The sequence below is a fragment of the Chinchilla lanigera genome, unplaced genomic scaffold (genome assembly GCF_000276665.1).
Source record: "Chinchilla lanigera isolate Chin_1 unplaced genomic scaffold, ChiLan1.0 scaffold00020, whole genome shotgun sequence".
Classification (NCBI taxonomy): domain Eukaryota; kingdom Metazoa; phylum Chordata; class Mammalia; order Rodentia; family Chinchillidae; genus Chinchilla; species Chinchilla lanigera.
This window is the reverse complement of record NW_004955421.1, coordinates 24,923,544-24,937,962: the sequence shown is the minus strand read 5'-3', so window position 1 is coordinate 24,937,962 and position 14,419 is coordinate 24,923,544.

Genomic DNA, 14,419 nt, shown 5'->3' with positions numbered 1-14,419 from the left:
CTTGTGGCCTAGAGATAAACAGCAGTCTGCTCTGCTCTCTGGGGAAGAATCTTAACTCTAAAACAGCCAATTAGATTAAATGTCCCTTCTGGAAAGAACAAACTAACAACTAAATGGAATTTGCATTTTATTAAAAAAAAAAAACAACCCAGCAAGTTCAATTTATTAAAGAAAAGGCCAGAATTTATTTCAAGCTCTCTTTCTCCATTGAAATACCTGGGGTAGGCTTGGACAGCTAATACCTCAGAGAAAGACAGACCTAGGAGGTGAACTAGAAAACAGAGGTTTTATTCAGAAAGTACAAATCCAAAATATTTCTAAAGCACTTCGTTCTAGACCTGTGATATTTCTTGTATTTCCATATTTCAAGCCAGGAGTGGTGGTGCACACCTGTAATCCCAGCAGTGTGGGAGGCTGAGGCAGGAGGATGGCAAGTTTTAGCCCAGCCTGGGCAACACAAAAATTTAGCAAGGCTCTTTCTCAGAATAAAAGAATTTTTGAAAGGGCTGAGGCTTTCACTCAGTTTGAAGGCCCTCAGTATTCCAGTTCCCAGTACCACAATCCCCAGTACCACAGGAAAAAGAAAAGAAAGAAATCAATATTTCCCATAGCAGAAGGACAAAGAAATGGGGCAATTCCTTGGTTTCTTCAGCTTGTTTTGCATACTCACATCCTGGTGGGTATTCACAACAATAACAGTTGCAGGCTCACTGATGTGCAGGTTGAGACTTTTCCCCACATACTTTATCTTCTTGGATTCACACTGTACCTGACAAATGAGTAGAGGTAATATTATTGCTCCCATTTCACAGATGAGGAAACTAGGGTCATCAGTACATGGTCCCATAAATGAATATTGATAGAACTGGTCCCTAATCTGAGACCTTTGTTATCTAGGAAAGGACTCTATCACAATATTCTTTACAGATGTTGATCTGTTTGAATACAATTTCTCAATAAAGGCTGTATCCCTCCCATGAGACACTCTGTGAAGTCTGGAAGTTCCTTTGTAATGAAGTGGATACTTATATGTTCTTAATAATATAAACTCGAGGGTGTGGAAAAGGTGATTTTATGCCACTCAACTAGATGACACAACAAGCTGTTGTTAGTGTAACTGAGCAAATGAGCTCTGCAGATGGTGAAGGGCGGGGTCAAAGCCAAAGCTGCAAGCTGGAGAGTCGATGAGCAGAGGCCGTACCTTGAAATTACTGCTCAGAATTAACCGGCTTTGGAGGAAGAGTTCCACTTGAAGTCATAAAATATGTCAACAGTTTTATTCAAAGTGGATTTTTCAGTAGACTGCTTGCATTCGGTTCTGTTTTTAGACTGAATCAATTCAGTGTAAGCATAACCAGTGGGGAAGCATTGCTGCGCTATTCTCCTCCAAGGAAACCGGAGTTCAAAAAGGTAGAATAACGGTTGGGGATGCAGCTCAGCGGTACGGCACCTGCCTAAGCTTCCTGAGGTCCTGAGTTCAATCTACGGCACCATTAAATAAAAGGAAAGAAAAGAAAAGAAAAATGACAAGTTCCCTACAGTAGAATAGAGAGGGTTACCTTTCTAAATTTCTTACTTATGCGTTATTGACTGCTAATAGTGCGTAAAGGACAGACATAAACTCCAGCTGAGTGCACAGAGAAATTTCAACAAAGCTACATAAGGGTTTTCTTTTTTAACTTAGCTTATAAAAGAAGGAAGAAACTTTTTTACTTCTCGTTTTACTTTTCCGACACGCGGCCTCATGAAGTCACTGAGTTGGCCCGTCAGAGCTCGGGTTTGCGAGCCCTGCCTCGTCCTCCGGACTGCTGCCCCTGCGGGCCCGCGCCCCCACAGCCAGCTCCCGGGGTACTTCATACGTTTGGAAATGTGTCCTCCGGTGCCCACTCCCATGCCTTTGTATCCTCCTTCGCGCACTCTTGCTGTGGGATATTCTCGGGAAGCCCACGGCACCTCCTGATCCCAAAGTGGGGTTACTGGTTGGGCCCAAACGCAAAGATGTGGTGTGAAAATATAAGTGGAATCTGATGGGGGGGTACTCATGCTAGTGAAAGAGAAGATGCAGCTGAGACCTGGTGCTAGTCAGAAAGGAGAAAATACTGTTATAGTTTAAAGAGGAAAGGAGAGTAACCAAGGTGTTTCATAGAGTCAAGTCATGAGAACAAGGCAGACACTCTTTCATAAAGCACTAACGATCACGGATGAGGAGTCTCTGTGTGCCCAGCACCGTGTTCTCATTGAATCTCCACCAAAATCCCGTCTTGGCACAGCTTCAGTGATGAGTGACGAGGCCCAGGGAGATCACACAGCTTTCCCCAGGGGCATAGTCACAACACAGAACCAATCCCAAGGAAAAGGAGCCAAAAAATAACAGCTAACGTTCATTGGAAGCTACATCGGGCTGAGCATTGTTCCAAACTCTACGTCCACTGCCTCCTTAGGTGCTCAGCCATCTCCACAAAGAAACCGCTGTTTCATCCAGGAAGAAACTGAGGCACAGAACGTCTGAGTTGTCCATAGCCACCCAGTCAGGAATCAAACTGTCTCTGAAATCTCCAGGCCCTTAGAATATTTTTTTCACTAAAACCAAGCTCACAGGATTGTGGTAGGAAGCAATATGAGTGGATACTTGCAAAGCGCTGAAAACTGTGTCTGGAATATAATAAGCGTTTAACAAACATTTACTATTTGTTACCATTAATGATATACTCCGAAATCTCTTGAAATGTAGAATATGGAGCCAGGGAACAATCAATGTTGTAGAAAAATTGATTAAAACAGAGGAAACAACATGCATTCAAATAGGAAATTTCTCGAGGAGAACTCAGCTTGGATTTGATCACGTAAGAGTCTGGTTGCTCGTGGACATCTGTGCAGGATTCTCAAGCATGACCTGAAAGAAGAACTGGCCGAGAGGAAAGTGAACCAAGGCTGACCTGGGATAGAGGCAGAAAAAAGAAGTCCAGCCAAGAGGAGCACCAACTTGAGTGTGTGTGTGGCGCGGGGAGTGTAGCCCTGTAGCATATTCCTAAGTCTTTACAACTCCCAATGTTCTCATCTTCCCTTCTGAGTTTCCACAGTAAAAGAAAGCAGAAGGCCTTCATTTAGTTCTCACCCTGTTACTAACAAAAGGGAAAATGCAAGCCTTCCAGTGCAAAACACCTCAAGGACAGGCAGAGACATCGAATCAATGTGTGCTCACCCAGTCAGCCTCCTGTCCAAGTTCACAAGCTTCATACACTATGGAAGTGATTTATCTTTCCTTTTGAATAATCAGTTTGGTATTCCTGGTCTGGACTTTTGCAAGATGAAGGGTGGTTGATCCTCAGCGTCAGTGTCAGAGAGCGGAGAATTCCCCTGTGATCCTTCGCCCTGGCTCTGTTGTCAAAGATGAACCCCTCTTCACAGCAAGGCCAGCTTCGTGGGCTGGTAGGCCGTGCAAGTGCAGCAGACCTCAGGCTCAGAAGGACCCCGATGTTGATTTAGTGTTCTTCCAGGGCTGTCTTGAAACTCTTAACAATTTTATCTTTGAACTCATGCTTTGTAAGTGACATCCAATGAGGCCATGTCAAATACGAGTGAGCAGAAGGTATGCACACAGTGTAGGTTTCCTGTCTTCCCCGTCACCACGTTCTCCTATACAGTCTGCAAAGGCCCATGAGGCGTGGGAATTCAGAGAGACTTGGGAACACAAGATCAACGTGTGGTGCTGGCAGAATGCGCATGTATTAAAAAGTGAAATAAAACCAACTGAGTTAGGGTTGGCCATGTTTCTTAGCATGTGCAAGGCCCAGGTTTGATCCCCAGCAGTGCAGAAAATAAAATAAAACTTGGGTTAGTCCTGTGCAACATCTCCACTCTCCTATTACGAACAAACTCCATGTGCACATATAAGCTGTAAAACATTTATTGTGTGATTGTGCCTCCTAAAAAGCAACTCTAAACGTTCTCATATTGTTACCACAAACTTCCATCTCACCATACAAACATCAGTGATAAACCACGCTAATAGTTAGTTTTTAAGTTTTCCTTTACTTGCCTAGAATGACATTAAAAAGAAATTTAAAAAAAAAACTGCCATGATCAGTTAAGAGAAAGCCAAAGGAAGAAAGGAAAAAGCTTTACATTTTAGGGCGTTTAATAGCACTTTTTCCTGATTTTCTGCACAAGAGGACAACTTCGAAACTTCTGTTTTTCTTTTGCACCGGCTCTGCAAATTATGTGGGCAGCCCCGGTTGACAGGTTCCAGGCGCTGGAGAGCGCGGTATTTCTCCGCCAGGCTCACCCCCGCGTGTCTGTAGTCACCGCTTTGGAGGGAGCTCCTGGTGTGTAAGGAGCGAGGGCAGTTACCTCCCGCTGCACTGGAGCCACGGCTCCATCTCATTGACCTGTCGCCTCGTTTCTTCGCTTCCCTTCATCTTTCAGGACCTGCATCACAGCGCTGGTGACTCCCTGCCAGTTTTGCTCTGTGCTTTCTCTTCCTCACTGGACCACTGAGCTCCTGCAGGAGGAAGACAAGGATGCTGGGTCATTCATCCTGTTATCAGACCATGCATGAAGGCCATTACAGGCCACCATTCCCCGTAACCTAAACAGCATCCGCTCACCCAATGCCACCTCTGACCAAGTCCTATTCACCTCTCCATACATCACAGAAAACCCTTTCTCCTCTTGCCCCTAGCCTTCTGTTGCCTTTTAACATCCCATAGAACTAAAACAAGAGCAGATAATCTGATTCTACCTAGAGGTATACCCTAGTTACCAATAGCAAATCCCTTCTTGCTTCTCCTGGCAGGCAGCAATCACTCTGTGCCACCCATTTCAGAGTGCAATGGAAGTCATAAAGGCTGGCATGGCATTTCAAAGACTCAGTATAGGTCCCAGTTTGGCTTCTTGCAAGTGCCTATAGCCGAATGACTCACATTGTCTTAGCCTCAGTTTCCTCATATTTATTAAATGGGGGTGATATTAGTACACTTGTTAATGGAGATATGTGTGTCATTTCTGTAAAATCTATCAAACAATTCTTGATACATAATGCATAACGATTTTGTAACTGTGCCCCCCCTCCAAGGGTTTTATGTTATGTTTCAGGTTCTGAATGGGTACCTCAGAGGAAACAAAGGCCAGTGACAGCTGTCAAACACCTGTGTTAGGTACAAACCCTATGAATGGGCAACCTGATCCTCTTAGTCACAAAATTCAAGGGATGGTCTGAGCACTGAGATAAATACAGTACTAGTCTGCGATGAGAAGTGTGACAATAAGCTCGATCGTGTCAATTTGATTGGCCTTGGGATCCAGCCAGGGGATTGGTGGAACACACTTCTGGATGGGTCTAGGTGGGAAGTGTGGCCTTGGGGTCTATGTCAGTATTTCACCACTTCCTCTCTGTTATTCCCCCACTCTAGTTTCCGGATGCCATGAAGTAAACATCTTTGCTTTCTGTACACTTCCGCCATAATGTTTCTGCCTAAGGGCCAACCAACCATGGACTGAATTCCCTGAAAGTATAAGCCAGATTAAATCTCCCCTCTGTTAAGATGTAGGTGTTAGGTATTGTACCCCAATGATAAAAGTTGATTAACACAAGAAGCAAGGGTAAGCATTCCAGGTGAGGAGGAAGATGTAAGCAAATATGTGTTTACAACTGTGCTCATGTTCATCGTGAGGCCAGTCTGTGCACAGGTGTGGGCAGCAGGCAAAGGGATAAATAACCGGGACATGCACAGCACTGAGGTCTGGTATGGGGTGCTCTAGGGTCCTGCTCTTTTGCACTGAATGGACCGGTCATCACTGAGCCTTGACCAGTGCATCCTACTAAACATGCAAGTGTGTCAATAGACAGTTCTGCATATGCTAGACCCTGTGGTCTGAATCTGAGCATAGGTTACCTCTAAGCAGAGTCGCCACAGCCTCTATTATGTCCCTTCATCAGACAGCCCGAAGGCTCCCTACGAGGCTACAGCAAGGACTAGTAAACATCAGCACCCACTGTAGTTCTGATCCTTTGCTGATTTGATGGCAAAGTTCCCAGCTTCCCTTGGTTGAAAATTCTAGTTCCCACCAGAAAGCATTTTTAGGAGGGATCCTTTCTTCCTCAACACTGAACAAACCCCTACTCTGAGTACAGATACTAAGGAAATCAGATCCTTGCCCATAAGAACACAACCAGTCTTTAACATTAGACCAGAACAAAATAGAAATTTTATTCACTGAGAAGAGAGAGGACTTCTTAAATTCAACATTGGGACTTTCCCTGGGTGAAATTAATATTTAAAGCCACAGTGTGTGTGTGTGTGTGTGTGTGTGTGTGTGTGTGTGTGTGTGTGAAAGAGAAAGAGTGTCCATGACGAAGTGTGACAATGAGTTAAGTTGATGGTCAGCACCTGGTGGCTAGCAAAGGCGTCGAGCCTGAGCCCACAAGCAGAAGTTATATTTAATTAACTTTTTATTTGCAATCCTTTGCAAATGAGCATGAATGTCCTTCCTAAACAGCATGCCTGTCATCTAACTTTTCTCATCCTTATCTGCAAGTAATCTTTGGAACACCAAATATCCCACACTCATCTCAAAATGTTTCCAGGCTCTGACTTTACCTTGGTTGGTTTGCTCCTTACAAACACAAGGGAGCACCTTCATTTATCATTTAAATATTAGGTGTTATTTCTTAGTCAGGTCCAGCACAGCTCTAAGGACAGACTATGCCTGAAGGCATTTTTTGGTCTTCAGAAAAGAAACTGCTCTACAGACACAGCTCTGAGTACACTCGCCATTCCTGTAAGGGAATGCTAGGAATGTTGCCTGCAGCAAATCCACACGTGCAATGATATGTGTATTTATTGGAACATTAGACAGTGTGACAGTCCTTTAGCACAAGCTGTAGGCTTTGCAATGTGCCAATGAGAAGCCCTCAGGATCTAGCTTCTGCCTCCCCATGCACCACTCTCTGCCCCCTAGAAAACGCATTTTACTGCACATTTTGTGGTACATTTTATGATAATTTTCATCCCAATTCATAATTACCAAGTGGTAACATATAGGCAGATAGATCCACTTACGCGACATCTCTGATAGACTGACATGGTGCCCCCCACCTCCAGAAACCCCTGCGAGGCTTTTCATTTTAACTGTGACCCATGCTCAAGCTCAGTGTTGGCAAGCCTCGTCTCGCTTGTGGAGGGGTGGGGGATGCTATAAAGGCAACATGTTCACACAAGCATGGCAGAGTCCATGCATAAACCATTTGGTTTTGCAATTAAAAACAGGTTTGGCTTCCCTCTGCATCAGTAAGACAACGTCAAAGCAACATTCATGTCGAAAATTTTCCCTTGTGAATTCAAATGAACTGTGAGTCTTGGGGTTCTCTTTGTTTGCATGTGCATGCCTTGGGAGTGAATACTGCGAAGGGCTCGATGGGTTTCTTTCTGGGGTTTTGCTGTTGACGTGGTTGTCCAATCACTGATACTAGATGGTTCTCGGTTGCTTCCATTCTGAGTTCCTTGATATGAGGTTTGTCTTTTGGATCTGTCCCATAAGGCTTATTACTGCAGGTAAACTAATTCTCCAGCTCAAAACCCTTCGCCTTAGGAAATGATCGCTCATGCTGAAGATTTGCCTGCAACGGACTCTCACACACCGGAACTGAGTTTCAAAGATATTAAAAACAAATATATCTACTACTAAGAAATAGAGTAAGCTTGACTGCAATGACCACTAATTATATCTTTATTGTTGCTGTTCCGGAATTATGCATTAAACTATTAGATACCGTGATGTTGGGTGAAAACTATTTAAAGCTAAAATCCGTAGCTTCACAGAACAGTGAAGAGCTGAGAATGCTACAGAAGCCGGTCCTAATGCCAGTGACCATATTAAGGTAGAGTTTGCTTACGCATTCCTCCCTGTCATTTTTCCCCATTGACTTAGATGGAAAGAAATATCATTCCGTATCTGAGTGTTTACTGCTGAAATGCAAGTTCAAGCATTCATCCACGTCTGAAAATGCAGGGTAAGAGTTTCTTCCTGCTGAGTCAAACCCAAGCCCAGGTCACCACCACCTGCGGTCCATCCCTTGTTGTGCACGGAAAACAAGGAGAAAACATGGGGTATAAGCAAATGTCAATTTTTTAATAATTATGATGATTAACATTAATTAAGAGACAAAAAAGAACCATTAATTTTAGTGCCATAAACTTGATCTAAAAGTTACCACGAAATGATTTTGCTTCTATTTAATTTATGTCTCATTCTATTCCACTTAAAAAACTTTATTTTACTTGTATTTCTTTTGAATTACTTTACCCTATAATATCACCAAAAATGTCCAATAGAAAAATTAGTAAAAGATAAACTGACTTTTTATTATGTCATTCTGACATCCATAATTTAAGATAAATATAAAATAATTTGTACTGTGTAAAGCATAAACATTTTAAGCACAAAGATAAAGAAACTAATAAATATGAAAACTTATGTAATTGCATTGAAAAGTCAAAAGTTCCTTTATCTTATTGTTTTGTACACCTTAGCTTTTATAAAAAAGAACAAATGTATTGTACATAATTTTATATTTCTCAAAAATGTATGTTTTGTTTCCTTTGGATCTGTGGGAAAAAGAAACTAAACTTTTCTAAATCTGAATTTTTATTTTTAGTTTGGCTTTAAAGAGGGAATTTATTTTTGCTTAACAGGTTATTAACTACGAATAAACACTTTTTTATTAATTTTGTGTGCTAGAGATTTTTGATTGATTTTAGACTTCTGTCTGCTACACTGTGTGCTTTCTAGTCTTATACATAAAATGTAAAATGTGTGAAGCAATTTTAAATTCCCTCCGGGAAAGGCAGAAATAAATTCATATTTCAATGACACAAAAATAGCATAATTTTGTAAAAAAATCCTACACAAATAGATATACACAGTAATGACAATAACTTTGGTAATTTTAACCTTCTGTAACTTGCATCTTCCCTTCTACTTATCAGTACAGTGCATCTTATTGGAAACATTTTAATGAGCAAGGAACAGCTATCAATTAATTTCAATATAGATTAGAAGAGAGAGAACATCTGTGATTTTTAAGTTTATGAATGTTACTGCAGAAGCTACTCGATACAGGTATATTCTTATTGAATTAGTGTTAATGCCTCCATTTCCTCCAGTTATGAATCTTTTGTAAAAGAAAGAAAGGAATAAAAGGCATTATTAGGGCTTCAAACTCAAATTTTCAAGTGTGCAGTAAGTGACTCAATTAACTAATTAAAGAAAAAATGATTGCAGAAACTTACTGAGTTATAAAAATGTTAAATAATGAAATATTCAGAGCTGTGATATTTTTCATGTGCATTCAGATAGGTCAAATGAAAGGACTGCTTCGAAGGGTGAGCTGAAGAATCAGAAAGTTATTAATAAAACTTCGTAGATCTTAATCACGTTTAGATTTCAGTAAATTAAGCACCTTCCTCATAAAGAAAAGTTGTGCACAAGTCATTATGTCATTACACTAATGTGTCATGTGATTAAACTTAAAAAGTGCATTATGGAATTTAATCTCAACAACTAGAAATACATAGAACTTAGAAGTTTTGTTGCTGTTACTTAGTTTTGTTTTAGTGACACACTTATGAACTGGAGAATTTGCTCTCTCAAACTTACCATAAATCATATTTCTGAGGAGATTTCTTTATGGAGATAAAATGAAATGAAAGCACCCGTGTACGGGAATCATATCACTTACACAGTTTATACAGCAGCAAAGATAAGTAAGCAGGCCAGGCCTCCCTCTGCCTGTGGTAGAGAGTGAGGATGGAAGCGTAGGTGAAATGGTCTCTGCTCTTTGCTTTTTTTGCTCACATCTGTCCCATAAAGAACAGGTCTAAAAGCACAGACCTACTCCACAGGTGTATTATGGAAGCCGCTAGTAAAAAATAATTTTAAAACATTTGGAAGTGCCAAGATGTGAGAAAATGCTTATTAAAAACTAATAAAACTGTGAAAATTGGGGAGAAGGCACACGGTAAACTTTTTTGTGTGTTTTAAGGAAGTCGGTTTAGTCTCTACCCATGGGGGCTTGGCTGTGGTACACTCGGGCAAGAAAAACAAGCTTGGTCATTATTTCATAATGGATTGATTGCTAAGGAGAGTCCAGAACAGAAGTTTCACCGTCACAAAGTCATCCAGGAGGGCATGATCGTTTCTACCTGTAGCTACTATAATTCAGAATTTCACAAGTAATTGAAAATTCTGCAGACAAACCTCCCAAGAAGTATCCATGTTCTCAACAATAAGCTAAAGATGAGAACTATCGAATGAAATTTCAAACAGTCATCAGATCTGGCTAAGGGGGCTAGTGAAAGAGTGAATTTGGTCATTTTAACAAACAATCTTGGATTCTTTCATTAATAGCAAGTGTGAAGAGAATCCAAATTGCAGGCTCTAGTGGTTTCTAAAGCTATACATGAATATGCTTCTAAAACGTTATGCTTTTACAGAGACCAAAAGACGAATTTCCCCCAATTTTATGATGTATGTGTAGAATGTTTAATTTTCTCATTTAAAAAGTATTTTAGGCCAACTTAATTGAACTACTCCTATTTAACTCCTTTCTAAGAATGTTCTGATTCTGGTCTTTATTCAGCAGCCCTTTTTTCAAATCTGTTTAATTCTATGAATCTCTTGAGTATTGTCCTATACCAAAGAAATCAAAATCTTTGAAGAAAATTCAGAACATTTTCATTTTCATTTTCTTAAGCATTCCATTGTCTGAGACACCCTAGGTGATGCTTATGATGAAGCAAGTTTGAGGGATCCACCTTAAGATTGAAAATTCAGGCTTAATTTAAAGACCCAAGAACTGAACAAACCTCTGGGCTAGGGGTACAGCTCATAGTAGAACTCATGGCTAGCATGCAAAGGCTCTGGGTTCAATTCCTGTTGAAATGAAGGAGACAGAAGAAAGAAAAAAGGAAGGAAGGAAAGAAAAAAGGAAGGAAGGAAGGAAGGAAGGAAGGAAGAAAGAAAGAAAGAAAGAAAGAAAGAAAGAAAGAAAGAAAGAAAGAAATTAACCAAGAATAGAGGAATGTTTTTTAACTTTATAGCCCCAAGAAGCAACCAAGATCTTTCTCCTTAGAGACTTTCTGAGACCTGTTATACAGATTTAAAGATAGCATAAAAACCAGTATTAGGTGTTCAACTCAATCACACAAAAACACATATGAAAACATTTTTAAAGCTGTCTCAAAAGCATTAAGAAAGTATGTAGAGCAAAACCCACCAAAAAGCCTGAAACCGAGCAGGTAAAAAAACTGTTAAATGATGTTAAACTAAAGAGGAAAAGCATTCTACCACCTAATGATTAGCCAAAAGCCACTTGACATTTCATTAAAATCAACCCCAAAAGTGAATTTAATGTGTTGCATAGATTTGAGCCTCAGCAAACACTTATTCATGTAACATATCCTTCCAAGAATGCAATTTATAAAAGCCTATAATATAGTGTGTTGCTTTGAGTGAAATAGATTAAGGCAGAGTCACAAAAATATAATGCTTTATTTTCAGAATTATTATTTCTGTATTAAAAATACTATGCATTATGAATCCAACAAATGCCAATAAATAAAGCATGTAAAATTATTTTTGTTTCTCCTTTTGATTAAGAAAATTGCACCCAACTACACCACACACCACAGTAAGTAATAACTGAATGTTATAGAGAATATGAAGTCACCTAGTCTCTTAAGCATTCATTTGTATAACAGACACCTTTTTTAAAGTTTAGGTAGGTCAGTTCATACAAAGGCTGTAGGATAAGAAGTCATGCAGCTTACTATCTCTGTTAAGTCAATGTCTAACCGTATACCCCATGGCCACTAAGTACATATGAAATTAAAGTACTGAGGTACAGATGAACAAGCTTTCACTTAGCATGGAATTAATATTCTGGATCTTTTATTTGGAGAATTCTCCTGAATAAATTTACTACCTCCCCTCATAGCAATATTTCATTTTTATGAATCAAGAAGTAATATTGCATAAAGCCATAGCATCATACAACCTCAGTGCAAACAAAAGAACCGAGGCTGAGGAAGCTGACCACAATTGCTGGAGCTATAAGATGTTTCCAGATAACTGAGCCGTGAATACCTCTGAAAGACTCAACAGCAATGGTAGAGAGAACAGTAATTAATAGAATTGCTACTTTTATCAGTCTATCCAATTAAATAGCTGTAATTCCCATAAATCTTCACCAGGGGAAAAGCCGTTCTGATCTAAGGAAAAAGTCAGAAAATGAAACGTTCCACTCTAGAAATCTTAGTGACTTGGACACAGCGGCAGTCTGCAACAGATCCTCACCTGCCCTTTTGCTTTGTTGAACTGCCTCCAGGGATCCTAATAGATACGTGATATGTTTGCTTTGGAATCGGATACCTGGGTCGGTGAGCAGATGACCTGAAAACTCAAAGATCAGTTCAGCCTTGCCTGTCGGCTTATTTGTCACCTGTGTGTCACAACTGAACTGTCCCACTCGAGAATTAAAACTAAAAGTGAGAGTCTGGAAAATTGTTCTGATGATATTCGGAGGTGCAAGTCCACGTTCGTGTCTTAACTTTATTTCCAAATGGAGACTAAAGGAGACACCACTGACTCCCCAGGATTGGTCTTTAGGGTTGTTCTGTTTTGTTTTGTTTTCTTTTTGTTTTGTTTTGTTTTTGTCTTTCCCTCTGAACAAGGAGAACTAACATTTTCAGATCTCCAGAGAGCCTGCTTCATTACAAATTTTACCCTCAAGCTGTCTGCCTCTCTTATTTCCCTGGGCTTGGCTGAAGGAGGGAGGGAAGCAAGACCAGCCCACAGCCTGCGAGCTTTCTCTTCATGTGCTCTCACTCCCCCGTCCTCACCCTACCCGCCTCCGCGAGCATTTACAGACAGAGCGCCACCTCTCCTGGACTCACAGATACCGCAAACCTGGAACAGCTCCGCTGGTGAACAGCTCTGTTGATGGCACATCGCCTCTAGGCCTCTAGAACAAATGGAAGACTAAGGCTCAGCCTCTCCTTCTTCTTTTGTTGAGAGAAGAAAAGTCCAGTTACTGGGAACCCTACAGCTCCTGCCAAAGAGAAATCCACCTTGCCGTTGCTGGGTACAAACCCAGGTGAAGCGTAGTCAAAGCAAACCGTCGATCAGGCAGCAAATGCTTAGTGAGAACCTATGAGTATACGTGGGGGACTATCACAGGATGAGTACCAGTCAGGATGAGTATCTCCTTCAAGGAGCTCACAATCTCCACGAGTAAATGAGATTTGAACACGAGAAAATCTTTGCCCACCCCCCCACCCCCGACAAGCCACACAGGCATACACAACTTAAGTACTACTGTGGTAATGAATGCAGCCTACAGGGTTAAAAGCACAGCCTCCAAACAAATTTTTAAAAGTTTTAAAAGATCACAGACTCCTGATGTTGCTGAGGTAGAAATAAATGGTAGACTTTGAGCAACCCAAAGTGTGAGCTTTTGGAGGTGGCCCAATAATTATTTCTGATGTAAGACTTTGTTCCAGCACCTTCTTGCTACTGGCTCTCCTTGATTCAGTCAGAAAACCTCCTAACTAAAGGAAAACAGGGAGGTGAGATCACCATCACAGAGAAAGGACAATAGAAACAAACATGAAAAGATGTTGGGTTTTTTATTTTGTTTGCTTTGATTTATTCCTTCCCTGCAGGAGTGTTCGTGGCTGAATTCGCTGACTTCCATGGGAAGGATCAGGCAGGAGGTTTCAGGAACCTCCGCTCACACTGAATAATTGCGTTCTGTTTTTCTTTGTATACCATTCCAACACTGCAGTAATGGTCGTCCTGACAAGTCAGTGCAGATTCGTAAAAACAAAGGTAATGAAGAAGCTGTCATTTTTTTTTTAATTCCTTTGTTATATGTAGCCATTTTAGTCCAAACTCTCTCTATAATTCTGTGCTGCTACTTACATTGATTTAATGTGCTCAATTTATCTGCCATATATTGTTCACCTTTCACTGCTGACAGGAATGTCTCTGTAGCCTTTGTAGCAGGTGGAAACCTCCCCTTTCATAGCTGCCTGCCATGCATGGGTTACCAAGGTCACGGAAAGGTGGCTGTCACAAATATTTAAAAGCTGACTTTTCACAATAAATCCAAGAGGGAGGGAAGAAGGAAGAAAAGCCAGGAGAAGATGGAGGAAGAATGAGAAAAGAGAAGGAAGAGAGGGAAGAAGAGAGAGGGAGGGGGAGAGAGAGCAAGAAAGGGAGGGAGGGAGGGAGAAGAGGAAAGAAAGAAGAGAGGAAAGAAAGAAAGAAGGAAAGGAGGGAGAGAAGAAAGAAAGAGAGAAAGAGAGAAGGAAAGAAAGAAAGAAAGAAAGAAAGAAAGAAAGAAAGAAAGAAAGAAAGA